The sequence below is a fragment of the Cebus imitator genome, unplaced genomic scaffold (genome assembly GCF_001604975.1).
Source record: "Cebus imitator isolate Cc_AM_T3 unplaced genomic scaffold, Cebus_imitator-1.0 Scaffold112, whole genome shotgun sequence".
Taxonomy (NCBI): domain Eukaryota; kingdom Metazoa; phylum Chordata; class Mammalia; order Primates; family Cebidae; genus Cebus; species Cebus imitator.
Genome location: NW_016107427.1, coordinates 4,537,541 through 4,544,400, shown reverse-complemented (window position 1 = coordinate 4,544,400; position 6,860 = coordinate 4,537,541). Strand labels below are relative to the sequence as shown.

General features: G+C 49.0%; 1 protein-coding gene across 2 annotated transcripts in view; it reads right to left on the bottom strand.

The window, feature by feature from the left end:
• Positions 1-6,349, bottom strand: part of ZBTB21 (zinc finger and BTB domain containing 21) — a 23,728-nt gene extending 17,379 nt beyond the window's left edge. For both annotated transcript variants that reach the window (XM_017538605.2, XM_017538607.2), the window contains exon 1: positions 6,201-6,349. The gene's annotated coding sequence lies outside the window, so the exon portion shown is untranslated. The remainder of the gene's footprint in view (positions 1-6,200) is intronic.
• Between the last annotated feature and the right edge of the window lie 511 nt (positions 6,350-6,860).

The window sequence follows — 6,860 nt, the reverse complement described above, 5'->3', positions numbered from 1 at the left end:
TTTTTTTTGAGACAGAGTCTGGCTCTGTCACCCAGGCTGGAGTGCAGTGGCATGACTTCAGCTCACTGCAATCTCTGCCTCCCAGGTTCAAGTAAGTCTCCTGTCTCAGCCTCCTGAGTAGCTGGAACTACAGATGCCTGCCACCATACCCAGCTAATGTTTGTATTTTTAGTAGAGACGGGGTTTCATCATATTGGTCAGGCTGTCTCAAACTCCTGACTTCAGGTGATCTGCATGCCTCAGCCTCCTAAAGTGCAAGGATTACAGGCCTCAGCCATCATATCAGTCTCATATCTTACCATAAATTAATTCAATACAAATACTTTCCTCTTTATGCAATGTTAAATCAGTTGTATGGAATTAAGATTTTTGAGGGAGAGGGAAGTAGGCAATTTCAAATACAGAGCATTCTAGTGACAGAAGCAGAAGAAAGTAAAGCACAAGTTGGCACTCAGAAGGATACCGGGGGTGAGTGAGGGGTTGAGAAAGAGAAATGGAAAGGGACCAAAATAATCTCACCTACTTGGATTGGTGTCATAGCTAAGGTACATTATAAATTAAGTTGGCTCCCAGACTAGCCACAAAACTGCTACTACCAGTTCTACAGGAAAATGTCTGTTTACATCCAACATCAACCTAGAATTCAACTCTGGAACAGTGGTCCTTTGGAATGCTAGGGATTGCTTCTATAGTCCTAACTATTAAACTAGAAAAAAGAATGAATGTATGTAACACAAGGCAAACACCTAGTTAAAAATCCAAAGCATCTACATTTTACTTTGGAATATAAACACACACAGACTGCTTATTCCCAAACCCTCATCTCAGGATTTAGCTGTAACACCTACCATTTGATTCTACTATTCAACGGTGATAGGAAGTTGCCTCAGTTTTGGTCTTGTCATCACCCACTTGGTAACAATGCAAATATCCTCAGATTTCAAACCTAGACTAGCTTATCCAACCCTTCAAGAGGAGTCATGTTACTATCTTGTATTCCATTTCACCACATTTTCAGTCTCTACCAAGGGAGCTTGATTTTGGTTTGATGGTGTATTCTCTGCCACATTGGGCAGAATGATTCTACTCAAACATAGTTCAAGCTCCTTTGCACCTTAGCAGAGCATCCTCTGGTCATAGCCTTTGCTGTTTCCTTCCAGCCACCACACAGCATTCCTACCTCCTGTTAACAGCCCCATGATTTTGCTATAGAACTGCTCTTGTCCCACTGTGTGCTACAGTCTGATGTGCTCTTCTTCCCTAGCTCTGGGCAAACCACACAACCAAAGCTAAACCAATCAGAAACTTTGTCCTTGGAACATGAATCCTGAGAAAAATGACAAAGGCAATAAATAAATTAAGCTGATTTATCTCGGTGGAGGCCTGAAAATGCAACCTTCCTAGTGCCTGCTACATAGATTACTGGAGTTAGCTTGGTTTTTATTCTTCTTCCTGGCCCAGTTTTTCAGCTTTTCTTTTATGTCCAAGAGCAACCCTGTATCTTTACAATAAACTTGAATGGAAATTCAAGCCAGGCAGTTTCTGTTCTTGTTATTAAAGAACCCTAATATATTTCCACGTGGTACTCACTGTTCCTGTCATGCCTTTCAAACCCATCCTAATACAGCTGCTAGACAGTTTCTTAGAACAAAGGTTTGATCGTTCACCCAACACATACATTAAATATTTCTATTATTAATTCAACTTATTTACTGAATTCGTATTTTGTACAAGGCAAGGTTAGATTTATTTGAAATATAGTGGTGCACCGAACAGACAAAACCTCCACTTTCTAGTGAGGTAAATCAGATGCTAACTAAGGAAACAACAAAAAAGATAACTTCAGATTGAGCTAAGTGTTATGGTGGAAATAAATAAGGTGCTATCGCTGGATTTAGTGCCTAGAAAGGATGGTCAGAAAGTACCCTGATGGAATATTTCAGCTGAGACCTAAGATCTGAATGAAGAGAGTCAGGTTTGATCTTTTTTAAAAACAAAATAAAAACGATTGTTCTCCATAAGGCTAAAATTATAATAACATGACTACAGGGCTTTATAAAATCTGATTTCAAATGACTTTTAAAATTTTCTTAGCTGGGCGCAGTGGCTCATGCCTGTAATCCCACCACCCTGAGAGGCCAAGGCAGGCAGGTCACCTGAGGTCAGGAGTTCGAGACCAGCCTGGCCAACATGGTGAAACCCCCTCTCTACTAAAAATACAAAAATTAGCTGGGAATGGTGGCAGGCACCTGTAATCCCAGCTACTCAGAGGGCTGAGGCAAGAGAATCGCTTGAATCTGGGAGGTGGAAGCTGCAGTGAGCCGAGATTGCACCACTGCACTCCAGCTTGGTGACAAGAGTGAGACTCCATCTCAAAAACAAAAAAACAAACAACAAAAAAACTTTATTTCCCTTAGTTATTCCCTTGTGATACTTTCCTGCTCCAGATACTTTATCTTTGAGACCTAACCTACACATCTGACTTCTTCCATTCCCCAATGTGGAAAGTCCTAGAACTCACTTAAACCCCTCCTCAGTACACTATTCAGAACATTAATCACCTTTCAAAGCTCAAGTGGAGCTCCAGCTCCTCTCTAAAATCTTCCACTATGGGCTGAATTGTGACCCCATTCCCTCCCAAACTTACATGATAAAGATGAGTTTGTGTCCTTTGTAGGGACATGGATGAACCTGGAAACCATCATTCACAGCAAACTGACAGAAGAGCAGAAGATCAAACACCGCCATGTTCTCACTCATAGGCGGGTGTTGAACAATGAGAACACATGGACACAGGGAGGGGAACACTACACACTGCGGTCTGTTGGGGGGAAATAGGGGATGGACGGTGGGGGGTGGGGAGTTGGGGAGAGATAGCAAGGGGAGAGATGCCAGATGTAGGTGATGGGGAGGAAGGCAGCACATCACACTGCCATGTGTGTACCTATGCAACAATCTTGCAAGTTCTTCACATGTACCCCAAAGCCTAAAATGCAATAAAATAAATTAAAAAAAAAAAAAAAAAAAAAAGATGTAACCTCCAGTACCTCGGAATGTAATCGTACTTGGAGACAAGGTCTCCAAAAGGTAACTAAGTTAACATGAGGGCTTTAGGGTGACCCTAAACCGATGTAACTGGTGTTCTTACAGGAGAGGAAGAATAGCACAAAGACATGCACAGAGGAAGGACCAAGTAGGGAAAAGAAGATGCCATCTATAAGCCAAAGAGAAGTCTCTGAAGAAACCAACCCTGCTGACAACCTGATGTTGGACTTCTAGCTTCTAGAACTGTGAGAAATCTTTTAGGTCATCTAGTCTACAGTACTTTGTTATAGCAGCTCAAGCAAACTAATATACCTTCCCTGACTACTTCAGCTTATAATGTGCAAATTCCTCCTTTCAACTTCAGCACCATTTACATGGTGTTTAGTTACTGCCTTTATTGTTAGTCACTTGTGTCTCCCCAGAGGACTGGAAGCTATTTAAAGACTGATAATCTATTTAGTATCTTTTGGCATTCTTATCAATGTTCAACATGTTATCTTCCACAACAACAAATATTTGATTCTTCTGTACTCTTCACTCCAACTAAATGCAGGAGTGAAAATTATGCCTGTTAGTTGTTTTGCTAAAGCTGATTACATCACTGCCCTGCTTTAGAGTACTGTACTGATTTTTCCATTCCTAAAGAAAATCCAAACTGCAGAGTGGCATACAAGACTTGTCATGCTTTGGTTACAAATCACCTCTCCACCCTTAACGGATATTCCTTACCATCTACTCTACAAACTTGCATGTCCAGTTTCTGCCACCCAAAATATCTTTCTTCCCTTTCCTTTACTTGGATAACTTCTACAGAAAGATCCAGTTGAAATGTCACCAACTCTACAAAGCTCCTATAATTTGCCCCAGCCAGCAGCTCAGTCACCTAAACTACCACAATACTTCATCTCTCTGTAGTAACACAACAACTTCTTCGATTAATCTGCTTTTACATGTGTCCCTCAGGGGACTCCCTAAAGGAAGAACCCCTGTTTGTATGCATGTATCCCTGATGCCCAGTACAAGGCCTGGCAAGTTGGGTACTGGGCAGAGAGAGAGAAATCAACAAACTTGAGGCCAGGCTCAAGACCTGGACTGGCTCACCTTTATTTCTCCAGCATCTGTTAGAGAGCCCCAGCATGTGGCAGTATTCTTCACTTTTTCTGAGACCTTGTGACTTTAATCACTACTGGACGATGACTCCCAAATCTGTGTCTCTGCTTAGACTCTTGAGGCTCCAGCCTCTCAGGTACCTACTGAACGACTGAATCACAGTATACCCTCCGGTCCAACATGGTACTTACCCTCCACTCGCCCCTACTTCCACATCTGCTTGTCCTCACATATTCCTGATTTACTTTCGTGTGCTGTCAGCCTCTAAGGCTCCAAAACCAGAAATCTCTTCTCTTTCCTTTATAGCCTATCACTGGGACCTGGTCAAACCTAGCTCTTAAATAGCTTATAATTTGCTCTCCCTACTTCCATTGCCTTTGGGGACAACTAAAATTGTCCCTTCAATTATCTCGTTTCTGTCGAGAGACTTTAATAATTTAAACCCTATTTTGTTATTTACAATTTTTCCTTACCAGTGTACACATCTAATATTCCTCCTATATAACAGTGTAACTTCCTCGAGGGCAGGGGTTGTATCTTCTTCAACTTCTATTTGCACAAAATGAAGCACACTATATTTTCAATAGTGTTAAAAAGGAAAAATTAAAAGATACTTTTAAGTAAACCAACATGTCAAATTTTGACTTTTTGACATCAAAATTTAGAGGTGCTTAAATTTAAACTTAATGACTACTAGTCCTTAGAGATGGATGATTTGCTCCTTCAAGCACAAGAGGAACACTTTAAAAAATAATTTTCCATGAGAAACCTTTCTAAAAGGGATTAACCCACTTTCTTGTCTTCTTAAACAAGGTATTCGGACCACAATGTAAGCCGCTTAATTGAGGCCTCGGGGTCATCATGTGAACAATCGCTGGACTATGCTGTAATACACGCATGTCCTCGGAGGCTCGCTGCCAGAGCTGTGAGCGCTTGCACGAAAGGAAAAACCCAGCCGTGTGAAGTCTCCCTTTTCCCCTCTTCTCTGTCAGGCAAGCCCACCGGGATACCTGTCTAAACACCCCGCGCTCTCTTGCTGAATTCTCCCACACCGCGGAGGCCTCGAGGCTGGAAGCGCATAGCAACCGGGGGAAAGTGCGAGGACCCGGGGGCTGTGCTAGGATTGAAAAGCAGGAGCCTCTGAGCATGGACTACGGGGCGTGTCCCCCCAAAGCCAGGAGACGTGGCGGGGCTGCCGCGGGGGTCTGGGCCGCGACTCGACTCCTGCCCCTCCAGCAGCAGACCTCGGACAGGGGAAGGGGGCTTCTCAAGCGGGAGACGGCCGCCGGCCGAGCAGCAAAGCTCCCGGCCAGCGGAGGGTGCTGTGCTCTGCGGCACCGCCGGGAGGTCCCAGACAAGGTCTGCAGGGGCTCTGGAGGGGAAGGAACGCGCCGCGAGGTCCAGGCGTCCGCAGGAGGGGCCTGGCGGGGAGGTGGGCCGGGGGCGGGGAGGGAGCGACCCGCAGGCAAGGAGCGGTCACGCTCCGGCCACGGGGCCGAGGACTGGGCGGCGGGGCTGCGGCCCGGACCGGGAAGGGAGCGGCGGCGTCGCGGCAGGTGCGGGGTCCCTAAGGCCGCCGGCCAGCTCCCGCGCGCACCTCGCGGCCCAGGCCGCAGGACCTCAACACCTGCCCGGAACGGGAGGACGCGCCCTTCTCCACGAGGCATTTCAACCGCTCCGCGTGAGGGGCGCGCGCCCAGGCCAGGCGTCTCCGCTACCCGAGGGGCTGCTCAGCCCGGACGAGGAGTAAAGCCAGTGAGAGAATGGAGCATGCGCAATCGCGAGGGCGAGGCCAAGTGCGGGCAGAGAGCATGCGCAGTGTGAAAGCACAATCGGCTACGTGGGAACCTGGGGCATGCTCGGTGAGTGCCCAAGGCCCCGCGCACGCGCAGAAAGGCTCGGAGCCCGCAACCCGCTGGTGGAGAAAAAAGAGGAGAGAAATCACCTCAGAGTTACGTCAGGAAAGGCCGCGTTTTGCGGGGAGGCTATAGCCTCCCAGGGGGCCCTGCAGTTCTCCTAGAGCGAGGGGCGTGACAGTTACTCACCGGTCTTCAGCCTCGAGGCAGACGCCGGGCCCCTTTCCGCTCACACTCGGCTCGCGCGCGCCGCAGCCGCCGCTGCCGCTGTGATTCCATCCATCTTGAATTTGACGTCATCCCACACCAGGGATGAGGTCATCGCAGGCAGCGCTCGTCACGTGCGCGGCGCTCTGATTGGGAGCCGGGCGTCGGGGGGCGGGGCAAGGGAGGCGCGTGGCGCTGGAGGCCGGGGGAGGGTGGGCGCGCCTGGAGCCGTGCGCCTAGCGGCCGCCGCCAATCTCACCCCTCACCCTCGGTCCTTGAGGGGAGCCCGCGGCGGCCCTGAGGGGAGGTGGCCCGGCTGGGGGCCACGGCTAGGGGGCCAAGCGCCCTTGCCAGGTGGAGTCCGTCCAGGCGAGGAGCGCGTCGGTCCTCAGGGGATTTTGTCGCCTGCCGGAGGCGCCCGTGCTGCGGGGTCGCCCCGGGTCATTCCGCCGCGGTCCTGCCCGGCGGGGCCGCCCCTGGTCCCGGCTTCCGGCGCGGCGGGATGCGTGGTGCGGCCGCTCAGTCCCTCGGTGGGGAGGACGCGCTCCAGGCGGACGGCGGGCGACGCCCCGAGCCGACGACCTCGACAGACTGCCTGAGCGACGCGCGGCTTCCCGACGGGCGCGGGCGGCGAGCGGGGCC